We start from the raw sequence: 20,137 nt of genomic DNA, 5'->3' as shown, positions 1-20,137 counted from the left end.
CCCTTAGTTGAAAACAGTCATTGACCAAAAGTTTACTGTAGAAACAAGCGAAGCCAAAATTTAGTGGCCATGGTAATTAAATAACACCCAAGCATTTGAGGCGGCTATTGGGCATGTGTGCATGAAATTAATATTTCCATGACTATCACGTACGAAGTCATTACCGAAGCCGGCAGTATGCCAGCAACAGCCATATACAAACCCAACCATTTAAACATAAAATATAGATTTCTGACTACGAACAGCCATCGCAGTCGGTGGCGGGTGCTCGAGCTCATCGCATTTGCAATCCTTCTCACCCCTCTGGTTTCACGAATTGTACAACACTTTGTATACGCACAAATACACGCACATCGCATCCCACCCGGCATCGAGTCACAATTAATCATCATCTCCGTTGCAGTCCCCGCCAGCCCGCTCCATCCCAAAATCGCAGGTTTCACTATCGGCCGCACATAGCTCAAAACCCGTACACGCCACGCCATTCGGTTGTGGCACGCACTCGTAGCATATCTTCGTTGGGTCGGCTGGCCACAATGCAACCACCCTCGCCACGACAGGCAGCCGCACCTCATACACACAGGAGAGATATGCTTCCTCCTTCTGGATAGCACATATGTCAATTTTTCCCAACGCTGCCAAAGGTGTACTACAATGGGACGCATAAGCCACGCACACCCTCGCAAAGGAACCGATTCGACGATGATGATGGCAGAGCCACCCCGGTTGCAGGCAGTCTGGAATTTCTACGCTTCCAGCCGTGTTCTTCTTTGATGCTGAAATGGGGTTGGCGGCGGCTGCCTGCGCCAGGCGCTAGTTCAATTTATTCACCCCTTCACAAACGGGAACCGCACCGCACCAAATGTGAGTATTTATGAAGCCGTGTTTTGCTCACCAGGACGGTTCGTTCGCCCTCCATAGGCCGCAGATACGGCAAGGAATCTAGAAAGGGTGGCCATTTAATTTACTATTCCTGCAGCCGAGAGCCGCATATCGCACCGGGAGTTTGACAATGAAAAAATATTGAATTCATATGTTACGGTTGTTGCTATTGGGGGAGTAATAAAAATTTATCCTTGTTGAAATGCTTGGATGGAAGCGCTGGATAGGTACTCATCATGTGCAAAGCGCATTGCCTGGAATGAAGGCGTTTTCTAAAAGAATATTTATTCGCTATTATTTTCATATTGAATTTTCCTTCAAATAGACAGCTATCAGAACTTTTGTTTCGGGCGGAATATATGCCAAATAGTTTTAATGATATTCGAAGGACCCAGCTCCTTTTCTAAGATGGCTGGAAATGTAAGGAACAGCTTTGGGAAAACCGCTATCACCAACAAGCGTTGAATTTGAAGAGTTTTTGAATTATTTGATACTGGTGGTGCCAGAGGAGAAAATTGATTAGGCAATGCAAATCTTCTTCTTCTTTATTACAACAAGAGCTTGTCTTGCTTTTCAACTAAATTGGTGTGCTTCAAATCCAAATAGTGTTTTGACATGGTTTTGCCCTGAAATTCATAGCAACAACAACTAAATGAAAACCATGCCCACCCTCGACAACTTTGCAGAACATTATTTTTTAATCGGAACAGATCTTCTATGTGTTCAACACATTTCATTTCATTCTTCACGACAACCAGAAATTAAAATTTTTAGTTCATAGAAGGCCTGTGAAATCTACATCCAGATTTTTTGGATTAAATTTGTCGGTCAGTTTAAGCTACACATTCATTATAGTATAGCCTGGCGGGGCCCTCCTTAGCCGTGCGGTAAGACGCGCGGCTACAAAACAAGACCATGCTGAGGGTAGCTGAGTTCGATTCCCTGTGCCGGTCTAGACAATTTTCGGATTGGAAATTGTCTCGACTTCCCTGGGCATAAAAGTATCATCGTGTTAGCCTCATGATATACGAATGCAAAAATGGTAACTTGGCTTAGAAACCTCGCAGTTAATAACTGTGGAAGTGCTTAATGAACACTAAGCTGTGAGGTGGCTCTGTCCCAGTGTGGGGATGTAATGCCAATAATAATAATAAGAAGAGGAAGTATAGCCTGGGATTAAATTTTTAGCGGGTATAAAAAGAAATGTAGAAAATTTAAAAGTCGATTCAAAATTAGTTCATGATAGAATTAGATATTTTAGGGTCGTTTATAAATAACGACTCATATCTCGACTTCTAGAGCAGATAAAACTAAAATTTATATCAATATGTTTCGTGGCAATTTTTTCTACAACTTTCTCAAAGACACTAATGATGTATCTTAACAATAGGAGGAAAGCGAATTTCCATCTCACGTTTGAGAGAATTAATCATAAAATTAATCTAGCAATGATTTTAATGATAGCGAAACTGTAGTGGAATTACTTTCTAAATACCGCATCCAACTAGAACGGAATAAGAAGTACCCGCATGTAGGAATCAAGTTCGATCCGCCGGATTTGCGTCCGAAAATCTGTGAGATGATCGCAAAGGGCCTGAAATGTATTTTTCGACTCCGCAGCGAGGGCGTGAAAGTGATGCCGGTCAACAATACCACCATTTATTCGTTGTGAAGTTCTTCGAGGTTCAAGGGTATGTGCTTTACATCCATGATATCCCAGGCACAAATCGGCTCAAGCCTATGCTGCGTGGGCTCCATGACATGAACGAAGCTCATCGCGGAAGGGTGCACAAGGACGATACAAAGTGCACCATCTGTTTCCACTTTGAGCATGGCGACCGGAATGGCCAAATGACCCCACGCTGCAACAGGTGTGGCGAACCCCATCCCACGGATAAGTGCGGCAAGAAGGAGATAGCTTACCTCAAATGCGCAAGTCATGGTAACCATCGGACCCCCACCAAAAGGTGGCCAAAGCGAACAGAGCTCCTGGAAATCCGGAAGAAGGCTTCCACCAGAACTCTCCCAAGAAGCATGTTTCTGCACTCAACGAGGTGAACACCGTCTTCGAGCAGAGGTCGTACAGATAGAACACTTGACACCTAGAATGATACAAAGAACAGGACCCATAAAACCCAGTGGACCAATGGAGAATCTCCAGTATCACGAAAAGTTTCCTCCTGACCGGGACGGGAATCGAACCCACACTCCACAGCACAGCACATGGATAATCCGGAGCCAGGGATGGATCATTCCTCTCCTTAAAGTTTTCGTCCCTTTAGCCTGCTCTCAGGATTATCCAAGCTGTTTGAAAAGGCGATTCACTGCCGACTATTTGAGGCTGTCGAAAATCACTAAATCTTGCTCTAGGAACAGTTTTGTTTCCGACACGGTTGGTCAACCGTCCACCAACCAACCCGAGTTACCAACAATAAGTTGTATACACTAGGAAGTTCTCATGATTATACCAAGTTCAAAAACATAATTTTATAATAATATTTTATAATAGATATAAACATTCCTGTTCTATTAGACTACAACTGCTACTCCGTGATTGACCGAATAATCGCAATTGCACTGGGAACCAATGGATGGGAGCAGAGGCAGAGGCTCGTCTTGGTTAACGGATTGCCAATGTGATAGTAATGAAAGGATTGTATATTGAATGTCGATACGAGCTTTTTTCGCTCATTACGAATTCTAACAGTTGCCTACTAGAACTAGTCAAGTCGTAGATATAGGGATAGAAGAAACAGTATGAAAAGCCCACTCCAATGCTCTAGCGATTGCTAGAAAATGAGATTTTTTTTTTCTTAAGCAAGGGTAGACGGAAATCTGCAAACAGACACCTGAGGAGGTTAACTCAGGTAGTGTGGGGATGGGATCACCCGACCCACTAAAACCAAAACCCTTTCGCCAGTCCGTATCCCCGGCCCGCAATTAAGCAATACATTAGGGGAGTACCCTATGCTAACGCACTCGACGTTATAACGCAACATCGACTTCAAGGGTGGTGACCTCACCACCCGTTGATCGCAAGCTATGATAGTAACCTATCGGTCTGTATCATAAACTCGCGTAGCAGTCGAGCACCCCACAACAAACGTCACGCGTGAACCGCAATGACCTTTATATCTACATACGGAGGTCCCCGCTGCCCACCCACGACATTTTTGTTGTTGGGGTGAGCAAAGTGTTCACTGCATCACAGTAGTCTCTACTGCAGCTGCTGGTTTTGTTCAAGACGCCACCAGCGCTGTAGTAGACATAATCTGTTGAGACGTGTTCTCCGCATTCCATATAACCTCTTCCAGACACATCCTCTCAACGAGGTTGTCCGGCATTGTATCCATGCCGCTGACAAGCAACATGGCATGGCGTTCAACATCGAATCACGGGCATGCAAACATCACATGCTCTGCCGATTCTACCTCACCTACACATTTCGGGCACTCCGCAGAATCTGCGAACCCGACCCTATGCAGGAACTTTTTAAAGCAGCCATGTTCAGACAACACCTGTGATAGGTGGAAGTTGACCTGACCATGCTTCCTACTAATCCAATTCGATTCCTCCGTCTGTGGGTCCAACGACCTTTGACTGCAGTGTCACATGCTCTTTGCCATTCGAGCAACGAAGCTGCTCTCTTGACACGTCGCACTTGCACCGAGTCCCTGTCGTTGAAGCACTCCACAGATATGGTGCGGTATGCGCTTGCAACCCGCAGACACATCAGCCGGTGTACCCTGATTAATTTCTTAACATTGCACCCGGCCTCTAGTGCTTTGGACCATGCTAGTACGCCGTATCGGATAATAGACAATGCTACACCCGCTATAAGCCTACGCACCTGACTTTGCACCGCCGATCCGTTGGACATCATTTGCGATAAAGATTTTATTGCCAATGAAACCCTTTGGCATACATAATCGACGTGGTTCGTAAAATTGAGCTTATCGTCGATCATCACGCCCAGATGCTTTAATGACCACGGAGTTAACTGTGCAGGTCCCTACATTTATCCCCGCTTGCTGCAACCCACGGTGGTTATCCACCATAACAACCTCAGTCTTCTGATGTGCTAACGCCAACCTCCTTGAGTTGAGCCATTCTTCGACTCTGCTAATCGCGTATGAAGCTTTCAATTCAACTTCGTCGAGATTGTCGCCTGTGACTCTAGCAGTACATCATCCGCAAAGCCTTCTATTTTCACACCAGCCAGGAGATTTAAGCGTAATACTCCGTCATAAATGATATTCCACAGAATCAGTCCGAGGATCGATCTCTGTGGAACACCTGCTGACACTTCAATCGACTGCTGACCAGCGTTGGTGTCGACTAGCAATATCCTCTTCTGAAAATAGCTTTTCAGAATCCTGCACAGATAATCCAGGACTCTCAAGCGATGCAGGGAATCAGCTATTGCTGCCCAGCTAGCGTTATTAAATGTATTCTTTACATCTAGTGTAATCATTGCGCAGAACCTAATACCTCTCCTATTCAAACGACGCGCTATCTTAGCCGTTTCCGTTACCGACCGAATTGCTTCGATGGTAGAACGGCCTTTACGGAACCCTTATTGGTTGCTTGATAAGCCACCAGCACACTCCGTATAGTTCGTCAATCTATTCAGGATCACCCTCTCTAACAACTTACCAGTTGTGTCGAGTAGGCACCAAAGGCTCTCCCGGGGATTTCCTAGGCTTAGGCAATAGCACCAACTTCTGCCGTTTCCAACGATCTGGGAAGTTTCCTTCGTCCAGGCAACGTTGGAGGCAGCTCATGAACATATCTGGAGCGGCAACAATCGCGTGATTAAGGACCAGGTAGGAATACAATCCGGCCCTGGTGCCTTATTTAGCCTAAGTTTTCTTGCAAGGGCGATACGCTCATCGTTAGTCACTAGCGGTACCACGTTCACTGACTCGTACGGTGTGGCGGGCCAGTCCGATGAGTCATGCTTCGGGAACAAACCTTCGACGATCCTTGCTAACATCTCCGGGGATTTCTCAGGAGGTGTGCTGTATGGATCCCCCATGGAGTATTATTGGCCATCCTACACAGCTCTTCAAAGCAGGCTCTCTTACTACATTTGATTTCGTAGTTCAGAGCTCTGCTCGCTGTTTGGAACACCCGGCGTCTTTCTAGCCTGTCCGCTTCGGTTCTAGCACGTCGCAACCTTTTTTTTAGCTCTAAGACAGGTTCTGCGAAGATCAGCTATCGTGCTCGTCCACCAGTGCACCGGTTTGCGGTTTCCGGTTGGAATAATCCTCCTGGGCATTTTCACATCACATGCTCGTGTTAGGACATAGGATAACTCATCACCACTAAGGCCTAGTGTCCGATTTTCCCACCGTAGTGATTCTTCCAGCAGTTCTGGGTAGAACTGCGAGGTACGACATCCTAGATCAGCTTTACTGACCCGCCTTGTGGTATAGCTGACCATAAAACGTATTTCCTGATGGTCACTAGCAGTTCACCCGTCGTGAACCCTCCATTCAAGCTCCACCGTCCATCCCGCGCTGCAGAAGGCCCAATCCACTGTCCACGCGTTAAAGTCACCTGCTGAAACAAATTGTTTAAGACCAGTTAGTTTTTTTTTTCTTCCTAAACAGTGGAGGGGGAATCTGCTCAACAGACAACCTGGGTTGACCAGGAAGTGCGGGGCTAGGGATCACCGAGGGAGGCAGGACTACAACCCCGACCCGCTAAACCGTTTCCATTGCCGCCAAGCCCATAGACCCTTCGGTACAACCAGAAAGTAATGCTTCAAAGGGGGGCCAGTGCACAACGCACCCTCGAGGTTAGCTGCGTGTCCTTGCAGCACCGAACATCGTAACTCGCTTTTTTAGAAGAACACCATGGTATCGTGCCAGGTGGCCTTACCACGCCCTATGTCCTCGGAAGGTGGGAAGGGTCGACTTCGCGCCTGCTTCCCTCTGCACGACTGGTATCAAGAATGATGATGCCGCGTGCACCCCAATTTAACCTTTCTGCGATAGGGCCTATTCGCCAGCAGACAGACGGACTTGCCTACGCCTGCCCCAGCCTTGACGAGGACCCCTTTCCGTCCTCGGGCTCGGAACCCGCCCGTTTGACCGACGCCGCGAAAGCGACGATACCATGTTGTTCTTCGCGCGGCCACTTGTTCGATAAAAGGATCGAGTTCGACCACAGAGCATGACCACCGGTATGACCCATGAAGCCGACTCCGATCCCTTGGACCACCTCTTATTTGCGCCTGAACTAGCCATCCTTGAGTCCACGCGCCACCTTCTGTGTAGCTCCGAGACGATTTGGGCGATAGCCGATAAAACGGCGTTCCAGCCAACTTCATCTTTACACATCCTCCGAACTAGGTTGTCCGGGGTAGTGTCCAGACCACATGTGGCAAGCATGTGGTCACGCATTGCGCGAAAACGTGAGCACACGAACAACACGTGTTCCGCCGTTTCCTCTAAACCTGCGCACACCAAACACTCGGGCGAGGCCGAGCAAACCAGCTGCGTTACCTGCACTGTGATTTTGCAGCACGCTTAAACGCCGGGCACTTCGAACCCCCCATGGGGTGCATGCTGTTCGCAGCATTTTCTGGAACAAATCAAACAATTGGGAGGGTTCGTGCATCATTGTGCCTTATGTCCCTCCAATCCGCAGCGTCGGCAGAGATTGCTTCTGTCAGGGCCTTTGCAGTCCCGTTGCTTGTGCCCCGGTTCCAGGCACTTGAAGCAAACTTTGGGTTGCTCGTATATGCCCACAGGGCACACCAACCATCCCACCTTGACACTCCCTAACTTGACTACCTTGGAGGCGTCCGCTGCAGATAGCCGAACTATGCTACCTGCGTCCCTGCCGGACCTTTCCGTAGCCGAACGGCTGTGGTGGGCGTCTCCACTTCACACTGTCGCCGCAGTGCCGTGACGAGCTCTTCGACTTCAGTGATCTCGTCCAGGTCTTTAACCCTTAGATTCACCTCCGTCGTGAGTGCCCTCACCTTGACTGTCTCGCCTAGGACCTCTTCCGCCAACTTCTTGTAGGCGGCGCCTTTTTGCGAGACGCCCCGCTTCAGCTCGAGTATCATCTCGCCCATCCGGGTACGTCTTATTCGACGTACGTCGGCGCCGAGTTCACCGAGCTTGACGTCACTCCTCATCGCCTTCAAAACATCCGAGTACTTAGCCTCGTCCGCCGTGTTGACTAGGGCATCGCCCCTGGAGCGATTGGCGCCTACCCTAGACTTCTTGCTACCCTCATTCGCCTGGGCCTTCTTTTCGGCCCTTGACGTCTTCGGTTTCCTCTTGTTCTTGACCAGGGTCCAGGAGGCGTCATCCCTCTCTATTTCCCTGGTCTGGTGCTGCTGATAACTTTCAGCCTGCCGTAACCCCTTACCACCGTCTTTCCTGAGTGGACGGACCTTTCCAGGTCCTTCCTCCCCCGGTTTTGGAGGTACCTGACCGGGGTTCAGCTTCCCAGCCCCACTACCCTTGTTCGGGGTAGTAACCCTCCGCGTTTTGGAGCGACCCCCAGGGAGCTCATCCTCTGGAGACTGTCTCCCCCGTTTTTGTGTCTGCTCCGTTGGAGTTGCTCGGGAAAAGAGGTCCACCACGCCGGAGCCCAGCATGACGCGGTAAGGGATAATTACTGTGGAGGGTGCCCAGGTACCCCACAGGCTCCGTTAAAGGCCTAGCTTATTATTTCACCCCCCTGGCCATGCATCCCCTCGGCACGGGTCGCTTTGGGATTATGGGTTAGGGACGATGGTTCCGGTCTAACTCGCAGTGGCCATGGGGAGGGGTCGTCAAGCCCTTGGACAAAGTCCCTGCTGCCCCCAAGACCAGTTAGTTTACCTTAGCTAAAACAAAACCCTCATCATCAGGAGATGACACTATCTCCAGGATGGGGTACCTCCCGTAAGTCCAGATAGTCACTATTTCGGACTTATCCGCAATCCAACTGCTATGTTTAGGAGGGATGCGGCACGGTCGGACAGCAAGGCAACATCAGTCTTATTCTTGTGTACCGACTGTTGTAGCAGCGCTTGCGCTGCCTCGCAGTGGTTGAGATTTAGCTGAGCTACTTGCATGACCGAGCCCGTCTGGAGGCTGGACAGGCCTGCCAACGGATGGGTATTTGTTGTCTGTGCCAGGACCACATATCAAACACCACACCTTGTGACCTTCAGCTCCATACCTCTGACAAAGCCGACTCCGATCAAGACCTTTGCAGTCATATGACTTATGTCAGTAACCAAAGCACTTAAAGCAGGTCTGAGGTTGTTGGTTTGTGCTCACCGAGCATACCGACCAACCCATCTTCAGCTTGGCCTTATCCAGTACCTTCTTGGAGTCAGTAACAGGTACCTGGAATGAGGCAACCTGTGTTCCAGCATAACCTTTCCGCAATCGAATCGCGGTATCCTGGATTTCAACGCCACACTGATCTCTCAGCTATCAGCTTACCAGCTTCGGTAATTCCATCCAGGCCTCGGCATTGGAGGGCTCTCACCTGAACCGCATCACCCAGCACCTCTTCTGCCAACTTTTTATACGCGGAACACTTCCGCGCAGCATCTCGCTTCAGGACGAGGATCATCTCGCCCTTCTGCGTTCTGCGGATTCAGTTGACATCATCCCCTAGGCCAGTGAGCTTTTTATCGCCCTGCAAAGCGTTCAGCATAGCTCTTACCATCAGCCTTGACGATAACTGCTTCGCCTCTGTCCTTCCTACCGTGACCATTGGAAGGAGTGCCCTTTCATCTACGGGCATTCGTCTTCTTGGCCAATGGCGCCTTCGCCTCCTCTACCGCTTTTAGCTCCTTCTTCGCCTTTTTGGAATTCACAACTTCCCTCCAGGGCAGGCCTTCCTCCCGGCGAACTTCGGTAGTCCTTGTAGAAGGAGGAACTGGTTTCCGTTGTTCCTTGAAAGCATGGACACGTAGCACATTAGGTTAGTTGTGGTTGAGCGTTGCCTCATGAATCCGTGTTGATTAATCGAGATAATTGGTGAGGCAATGGTATAAATAATGTTGTGCATCAGCTTCTCGAATACTTTGCTCAAACAGCATAGCATAGCAATGCCACGATAGTTCGCCACATTTCTGATGTTGCCAGATTTATCGATTGGAATGATGAAAGCTGTTTTCCAAAGGGTTGGGAATGTCCTTTCATACAGCGACCGGTTGAACAAAACCGTGATCGGAGTTGCTAGTTTCAGGAACAGTGGAGGAAATCCATCCGTACCTGACCCTTTCTTAGAGTCAAGCTCTTCAATGGCTAACAACACTTCATCTAGAGAGAACTGTGTGATGGGTACGGTTGATGTTGTACGAGGGAATATGGGCTAAGCAATCTTGGCGATGAAATGGAGATACCTTGCTGAATACGCTCTCGAAAACAGAGAGAGGTTGCCGGCTTCATCATTTGAACAAGCTTGCGTATTGTTGTAGCTGACATTCTGGCTGATGATTTCCGTTTATTTACAAAATCCCTGAAACGTGATGGATTCTGTTTTACGTTGGTCTCGACTTCATTATACAATTCCCTAAAAACCAAGTCACCATAAACATCATTTCCTCAAAAATAACATTTCTCCGAAATTAACGTTTACTCGAAAATAAATTTCCCCGAAAATGATGTTTCTCCGATAATGGCTGTTTCCTCGAAATTGACGTTTCCTCGAAAATTACATTTACCCGTAAATAGCATTTTCTTGAAATTACAATTGCCGAAAATATATTTTTTCTTCATTTCTTAGTATTTCTATCATACAAAGCGCTTCTTGTTCGTTGATGCGTTGGTAAGTCAGTGGTCGGTAATAGTAGTTAAAATTATAATTCTTTTTATGCTGATGCAAAATATATCATTTGCATTTGAGGGAATTGATTTGTAGAGGATTTTTCGATATTTAGATCCAGGACCACAGAAGTAATTTAAATTCATGTCATTCGGGTTGAATATGAATCGAGTCTGTCCAGGCAAATGATTCAGATCAAATAGCTGGTCAAATTTTGGGATAAGTCAGGCCAGTGATGTGATTTGCATAATTCATGTTAAGGTGGACAATAAACGAACATGAGAAAAAACGTTATTTCACCGAAAATAACGTTGACTTTGCTTAGCTTGATTGACTGTACACTTCGTAGTTGCTAGTCGAGAATGAGCGAAAAATATGCACAGGTCACCAATTGAATAGCCTTCTTGGGATTTGAAAACTATTCTCACTGGAGTTTCAATTATGCAGAATTTATAACGATGCCGGCCACTTTCTCACAGTCATTTTAGAATTACTAGAGGATAATTAGTTCTACACTCATATTGCTACAAGATACCGAGGAATCCTCTGCATCTCCGTGAGCCTCATGGGAAAGGGATAGTTGATTGCATGAGTAATTGTAAAGTAATCTATTAGAAGTCATCCTGGTAAGCGACTAAATAATTATTTTATGTGAAGTTATGTCAAAGTAATTTACTGATAGCATAGCGTAGCATGGAACCCTTGCACAAATCGTAGATGGAATTGCAGAGATAAACATACCCTCGGTCATTATAGATTCTGCCACAATCTTCAATTAGTTGAGTCCGATTTTCTTCACACACCTGGCCGCGTCCCTACAAGTATTTTTATATTATAATTGTTCTATCATCTGCTTAAGAAAGCGCTCGGAATCGAAACGGCTTCCACAGGCTAAGAAGATTACAAAGTATCCGATCCCCGCAAAAAAAATTAAATACTTCGATGATCGCTCATTCATTCTGCGTTCAATAGAACACATGAGCAAACGCGCACCGAAGTTTTTACTTTCCAAATAATTTACCTGCCGGCACAAATCAGAACCAAGCATTTCGATTATCGATAATCGATTACGTTTCCTCGAAAATGGCTTTCTCTCGAAAACAAAATTATCCCGAAATAATAACAATTGCCTGAAATTATTTTTTCTTCGGAAATAACATTTCCTCCATTATCATTGATTCAAAATACAAGAAATTATTTTGCGTAATAGTTTGGGCGGAAAAGTTAAATCAGCCTTCTTTTTATCATTGGATGTTCTTCATCCTATATTTTACTCTTCTCATCATATGATGAAGTCTCAATAACAAAATGCAATGATCCCGTTGATCAACTGGTTTTATCATTCTTTAACTACAGCGGCAACTGAGGAATCAATTTGGCAACTCCGGGCAACTCAACAAACATTAGAAGCTGATTGTGGAGTTCATCCTGACTGTTGGCAAGCGGGAGCCACTTGGAACGTCTTATCGCACTGTTTGTTCACTGAATCTGACGGACGACACATTCCCCGATTGCTTTGATTGCTGATGATGTGACTCTAAGTTGTGGTTCACCATAGACCTACTTCGATGGTTTCAAAGCAATTGAATATATGATTTATGTAGTAAACGGCAAGTACTGTTTCACTACCACACATTTCCCCTCTTCTCAGGGTTTTTTGTGAAAAAAATTGTCATTTGAATTGGTTTTCAATGAAAAAACATGAAAACTTTGTGGTTTTATTATGTCTATAAGAAACCAAAATATTAACCTGTTTACTATATGTGGCACATACTACATATAGATCACTTAACAACTGTGAGACGAAGTTGAATTCAGCTTGTCAAATTGTGTTGTTCTCCAGATATGAAATCTCTAAATACAATGTTTACACTTACTAGATACCGCAAATATGCTATGCTAGCTGATCCGTCGAACTTCGTCTCTCCAAAAACCCAATTATTAGGCGCAAACATTTTTTTGTTTGTTCATAATTGAGGGTTCAACCCTTCAGAAACCACTTTCTCAAGAGAGAGACGGTGAAGTATTCTGAAAAGGCAAATGTAATCACAGAGCAAACGTCAAAACCTATTTTCCCTGCCACAAGATTTTGGTTTGTTTTTTTTTTCATCTGTATGGGAGCTCTTCCCACCACTTCCAGAGGATGGAAATACCATAGTAACATTTCTAGTCTTCAAAAAACTCTAAAAATATGTTTTATGTGTATATTTAGATATAGGTCAGCAACAGGTTTTCTTGCGTATCCATTTTTAACTGTACCTGTTGATTTCAAATGTCATCACGTACGTATCATCTGGTATTATGAATATTATATTTATAGTATATGACTACAGTTATGCAAGGGCCTCAAGTGACATTTCATGGCATTTCATTAGAATGCAACTGACTGTATCTCATTGTTAAATGTGATTATATGAACCACTCGCGCTCCTTACGAAGATTAGCTATTATGCATCTCAAGATAAAACAGAAAACTGCGCCTTCCTGCAGGTTGCTTCTCAGATAATCGCTACGGTCACTAAACATAACTGAGTCAATGAAATTCTCACCTGCCGTATGCACTTGCCATGATAAACACTCTCTATGTACTCAGTGACTCTGGTTGCCTCTCACTAATACAATCGAACACTGCTGTCATTTCGCGAAAAGCACGTGGTTTTGTTTTGAGCGAGAAAATTCTGCCTATCTTTTAACACGGCAGCTATCTTGACGTTTACCTTCGCAGTCGACCCTGTGAGTGTAAGACCGCCGCAGCATTCTAGAGAAAGATAAACGCGACAATACAATAATATGTCTTACTTACCAATTTATGCGAGCACCACTCGTGTTCATTCAAAAAGTCATAAAAATAACTCGTACTGAGCACTTCATGCGAGCACCACTCGCGCTCTTTACGAAGATTAGCAACACTAAGTCGCACTGAGCACTTCATGCGAGCACCACTCGCGCTCATTCAAAAGTTCACAACAATAACTCGTACTGAGCACTTTATGCGAGCACCACTCGCGCTCTTTACGAAGATTAGCAACACTAAGTCGCACTGAGCACTTCAAGCGAGCACCACTCGCGCTCATTAAAAAAATCATTACAATAGCTTGTACTGAGCACTTTATGCGAGCACCACTCGCGCTCTTTACGAAGATTAGCAACACTAAGTTGCACTGAGCACTTCATGCGAGCACCACTCGCGCTCATTCAAAAGTTCACAACAACGAGCACCACTCGATGGTTTCAAAGCAATTGTAGTAGTGAAGGAAATGAAAAACTAACTTTTGAGGATAATAGTGTTAATAACAATCAGTTACAAGCTCAATTGAATCATAACCAAAATAGTTCTTCGCAAAATTTGCATGCATCAAAAGAAATATCAATCTATTTTCAAAACTTTAATCGCATGCGAAGTGCTTCTAAAATTAAGGAAATACAAAATAATATTTTTAGCTGCTCTTATTCAATAATTCTAGCAAACGAGACAAGCTGGGATATGAGTGTAAGAAGTGAGGAAGTTTTTGGTAACAGTTATAATGTCTTTAGAGATGACAGAGATTGCGAATGGTCCGAAAAGAAATCAGGTGGTGGTGTTCTGGTGGCAGTTTCCACAAGTTATAATTCAGAAATCATTGCAGTAACGAAATTTAAAGAATTCGAGCACGTGTGGGTGAAAGTTCAAATGGCAAATGAGAATCATATTTTCGCTTCGGTATACTTTCCTCCAAACAGAGCCAATAAAGATCTATATGATAAGTTTTTTTCTGTAGCTGATCAAATTTTGTCAGGCCAATCGGCGATTTCAAACAACGCAATGTAGATTTCATACCAGATATTGATAATGAAAACATTTTGCTTCCAATAGTTGGAGAAAGTGAAATTCTGCACTTTATTTTTGACAAAATCTCAAGCTTGGGACTTAATCAGGTCAACCATGTGAAAAATCAACAGAACTGTCATTTGGACCTATTGCTAACTAACATTTATGATGACTTTAGTGTGAACGAATCACTCACACCATTATGGAGAAATGATGTGTTTCACACGGCAATCGAATACTCTTTGTTTTTACACGATGTTTCCCCACCTAATGACTATCAAATTGAGGAAGTTCTGGATTATCAAGCAGCTAATTACGAGAACATTAGAAATAAATTAAACATTATTGATTGGCAAACAACTTTGAGGAATCAAGATAATATCGAAAATGCTGCTAATTTATTCTACAGTAAATTGTTCAAAATAATAAAAGAAGAAGTTCCAGTTAAAAGACGTAGACGCTCTTTTTCTACAAAAGAACCAATTTGGTTCAATAGGCAAATAAAGAACTTAAAAAATCGAAAGCAAAAAGCGCATAGAAATCACAAAAAAAATAATAATTCAAGTAGTATGGAAAATTATTTGAACATTTGCGATCAACTTAATACGGCTATGCACACAGCATTTGATGAGTATAATGCAAAAACTGAAGCGGAAATTAAATCTTGTCCCAAAATATTTTTCCAATATGTAAACACCAAACTAAAGACTGACAATTTTCCCTCAATAATGTACATAGACAGCAAAGTGGGTACTAATTCTGATGAGATTTGCAATTTGTTTGCTGAGTATTTCCGTGAAATTTACTCTGAACACTCAGAGGAGGACCGTGATCGCGCGTTTTTTGATTTCTATCCTGAGTTCTCAAACGATATAAGCGTCGACCAAATTAATGTTCTTGACATCTTGGACGCGTTAAAACAATTGGACGCAACAAAAAGTACCGGTCCAGATGGTGTTCCCCCGTATTTTTGAAAACTATGGCAGCTGAGCTCACTGCTCCTTTGTTTTGGCTTTTCAATATGTCATTAAAATCTGGAGAATTTCCTAAACCGTGGAAAACTTCCTTTCTGGTGCCGATTTTCAAGTCTGGCAAAAATCCGACATCCGCAATTACCGCGGAATCGCTCTTCTCTCCACCATTCCAAAATTACTCGAAGAAATTGTCAATGAGAAAATATTCAACCAAATAAAAATAGGATCACTACAAGCCAGCACGGATTCTTTAAAGGTCGGTCGACAGCTACGAACTTACTGGAATTTGTGAATTATTCTCTTGAAGCCATGGACAGAGGAAATCACGTTGAAGTTTTATATACGGATTTTAGTAAAGCGTTCGATAGAGTTGATATACCAATGCTTCTCTTTAAACTGCAAAAAATGGGAATCCAGCCTGGACTCCTTAAATGGCTTGAAGCATATCTGACCAGTCGCAATCAAATAGTTAGGTTCAAAGGAAAGCAATCTGTAGCTATTCATACCACATCGGGAGTCCCGCAAGGCTCTCATTTAGGTCCGCTATTGTTTATTTTGTTTGTAAACGACTTGTCCTTCATTCTAAAACATCTAAAAGTATTGATTTACGCTGACGATATGAAACTTTTTATTGAGATCAAAGACGCTGAAGACATGAACACATTCAAACACGAGATCCAGATATTTCATAACTGGTGTATAAAAAGTTTGTTACAGCTCAATATAAAGAAATGCAACTTAATTACTATAAGCAGAAACCGAAGTATTCCAAATATGACAATCACTTTAGGTAGCCAAAAGGTGACAAGATGTGATAGAATTAGGGATCTTGGCATAATTATAGACTCTAAGCTTACGTTCATTGACCATTATAATACTATTATAAACAAAGCTAATAATATGTTAGGATTCATAAAAGGTTTGGCTACAACTTCCACGATCCATACACAATAAAAACATTATATATTGCTTATGTCAGATCGATACTTGAATATTGCAGCATAGTTTGGTCACCTTACACAGTCACGCATGACACAAGAATTGAGTCGGTACAAAAGCAATTTTATTATATGCACTACGCAAGTTGGGGTGGACTCAACTTCCACTTATAAAGCACGATGCATGCTAATTAGTATACAAACATTGAAGGAACGACGGGAATATGCGATGCTATCTTTCATTAATGATGTTATCTCGAACAAGGTCGACTCAGAGGCAATATTATCTAAATTAAATTTTTATATCCCACAAAGACCTTTGCGAAATCGAACTTTATTTGCCTGTAGTAGTCATCGTACAAACTATGCGAAATTCGGACCCATAAATCAAATGATGGCTGCTTATAATAAACATTGGAATGCTATTGATTTCAATACATCTAAGACTAAATTGAAACAATACTTGCGTACTCAGTAAATGCTTGGTGTGTATAATTTTCATATCGGATAAAAGTGTTTAGTAATTTTAAGTAACGGAGAACTATATTATAAGACTAAATCTGTATCAAACGGTCTACAAACATGATTGACGACAATAAATAAATGAATATATGATTTATGTAGTAAACGGCAAGTACTGTTTCACTACCACACACTGATGAACAACTTATTACTTTGAAAAAAGGTTTCTACAGCTAACATACTTGCTAATTCAACTTGATTTGTTTATCGGGAAGGCATACAGTTAGGGATACATACAGTTTTTATATAGGTCAATCTCGTTTTTCTTTATAGCAAATAAAAAGCCTCACACGTCTGGAATTTTGGTCACAATATATTTCCAAAGCGGTGGGATTAACAAAATTCCGGCAGGGGCAATGAAAACTTCGGTTCATTTAAAAATACATGGGGATCAAAATCCTGAATGAACTTTTCCGATGTATTAAACTACGTTTACACCCCTTAACAGAAAATGATTAATACTTTAAACTTAGTCTTCTTCTTGGCATAACAACCCACTGTGACATTGCCGCCTTACAGCTTAGTGTTCATAAGGCACTTCCACAGTTATTAACTGCTAGGTTTATAAGCCATGTTGCCATTTGCATTTGTATATCATGAAGCTAACACAATGATACTTTTATGCTCAAGGAAGTCAAGAAAATTTCCTGCCCGAAAATTTTCTAGACCGTACCTGGAACCTAACCTTCAGCATGGTATTGCTTTGTATCCTACACACCATACTGCACGGCTAAGGAAGCCCCCAGTGCTCTAGTGGTACAGATTAATCCGCTTCGGTTCTATTGGGATTTAATCTTCATAGATAAAATTCATGAAAACTGTAGGCTGTTTGTTATCTGTTCCAACTTTCTTACAATAGTTTTGCTATTTCCTTGATATCGAGCACATTTCATTTCATATAAACTTCCCAGGTAACCAATAAGCATTAAAGTAAGCACTATAGTAGCATTATACTGGCATTGCATATGCTCCATGCTGTATATGAGCATTTCAAAAACCTAGCTGTTCTAAATAAGCATTCTCAAAGCAATCATGAGAGACGTAGTCTTAAAATAGCATTTTGAATGCACAATGTTGTTTTTCGTTAAGTGCAATGGAACAGCTACATTAGTGCCACTTTAAGGCCTGTAGGGGTCATACGTCAAACGTTTTCCAATATGGAACCATATAGCGGGGATTATTTGTCCAATGAACTTACATTTGAAAATTGAAATCGGTACGTGCAGAATGTTTTTTCCATTCCGACCATTGATAGGAGTACTTGTCGTTACCCTAACCCTATCACTAATTTCATAGTTTAGCAACATTTTATTATTCCATTGCACTATTTTCGATGGATGCATTAAAGCAGCACTACTGTAGCTGTTCCATTGCAACTGGGTATGACGTTTGTCACGGTTGCATTCTGAGATGAATTAGATTAAGTTTCAATGTTCCTGAAAGGGGATTTTGTTTATGTTGGGCAAAATTATTTCCACTACCATCTCTCTCTTATGGGCCAGCTGGTAAGGGCGATGACAACTACAGCGTCGAATGGCAAGAGCGCGAGTTCGATTCCCGCTCGAAGAAAGTAAAAAAATTATGTTCCATTTCAAATATGAAAATAACAATAACGATAAAATATAAAAAAAACTATGTAAAAAAAGAATTACAGTCAAACCTCCATGAGTCGATATTGAAGGGACCATCGACTCATGGAAATATCGAGATGTGGTATAGGAAATCCTTGGGAAGCTGTTTGAAGGGACCATCAGAGTAGCCCAGAAAATATTTTTTAATATGGCATAATTTGCTTCCATGAGTCGATATCGAGTCATGGAGCATCGACTCATGGAGGTTTGACTGTATAAAAAAATGCCATGAAAAAAACTTTTTTTCTTGTTTTTAAAATTAAGCATTTATTCAGCATTTCGGATGCTGAATAAATGCTACTCAGCAAAATTTCTACTTTATCGATAAAGTAGGATTGAGCATTTAAGCAGCCATATATTGGGCCAAAACCTGCATTAAAATAGCATTAAAGGCGACTATAGGGTTTATTGGCATTTAATGTTTTGCAGTAAAGGCGCATATAATGCCACTTAAATGCTTTATATAATGCTTACTGGTTACCTGGGTTTCTCCTGAAATCCATTATACGGCGCAATCCCAAGACAAAGCCATTGAGTCTGTTTCGAAGCCTTACCGAATATTCGCTTAACCCCCTCAATATATCTATTAGCTGTTAAGCTGGAATAGGATTCTTATCAGCTAATTTCATCCGGATCGGAAATGAGTACCTTAGCAGTTTGCACAAAAGTTTTCAAATACATTTATTAAAATCACTGTCGAGTTCCGTTCGACAAAAGAACTTTCCTCGATCTATGATTCGATTCCGCTGACTCGGAACAACGATTCCGGGCGGGGTCATCACCACCAGGAAAGAGTTTTCCCTTCGATAAACGCAACCGAACCAGAACGAAGACAAAATTACGACAGCATCCCCCCGTTCCGGTTCCTAGAGCCAAACAGAATTCAATCATGCCAGAAAGAAACAATTATCCTGCCTTCCTTCGTTCATCGTCCTCGATGTGATGGGGGCACTCCGATAAGCTTAATTACCAGCAGGAGAGAATTCACGCGCTTTTTGCCGGGCAGCTTTCTGCTCCGATACGGTCTCCGTCCTTTGTGCATTCCTTGTTGCTTCAACTCGACTTTGGTCCGTGTGGTGTGGCGGGTGCCTAGTCATGGCATTTAATGGCCTGGAGGACTCGGACGGCCGGCGGAGACACATCGTAGCCTGTATAAGTCCGTGAGTCATCGGGGATTCTGGGTGACTATCCGATGGCCTTACAGTAATCGCCTGTTTACGATTAGTAGACGGGCGACGCGCGAATCAAAGTTAATGAATGGTAACGGAATGGTTGTGGGATTTCGGTGGGAATGAATGTCACTGACTGCTGCCGGGCAGCATTATGTTGCTTGCGGTGTCATCCGCGCAACGATACAAAGGACGACGAGCGCTTTTGGGGAAAATTCCCCCCAACACAGCTGACGAGGGTAGAACAGATTAGTTTTAATGGTGGCATAGAGATTGCCATGGGAATATCTATTAATCAATGGCGGGACACCTTTTTCTGTGTTCGGTGCCATCCTTAACGGATTATATCGATTATATTAGAGGCAAGTTTTCGCGGTCCGGAGGCGAATATTTAAAACGAGGGATTATCTGTGCTTTACCA

At 43.3% G+C, this 20,137-nt stretch overlaps 1 protein-coding gene across 1 annotated transcript in view; it reads right to left on the bottom strand.

Moving 5' to 3' along the window:
* Positions 1-20,137, bottom strand: part of LOC134216207 (uncharacterized) — a 579,247-nt gene that overhangs the window by 242,327 nt on the left and 316,783 nt on the right. The gene's annotated exons all lie outside the window — the stretch shown is intronic.

The sequence above is a fragment of the Armigeres subalbatus genome, chromosome 2, assembly GCF_024139115.2.
Source record: "Armigeres subalbatus isolate Guangzhou_Male chromosome 2, GZ_Asu_2, whole genome shotgun sequence".
Taxonomy (NCBI): domain Eukaryota; kingdom Metazoa; phylum Arthropoda; class Insecta; order Diptera; family Culicidae; genus Armigeres; species Armigeres subalbatus.
The sequence above is the reverse complement of the archived record's forward strand: the minus strand, read 5'-3'. Positions and strand labels throughout refer to the sequence as shown.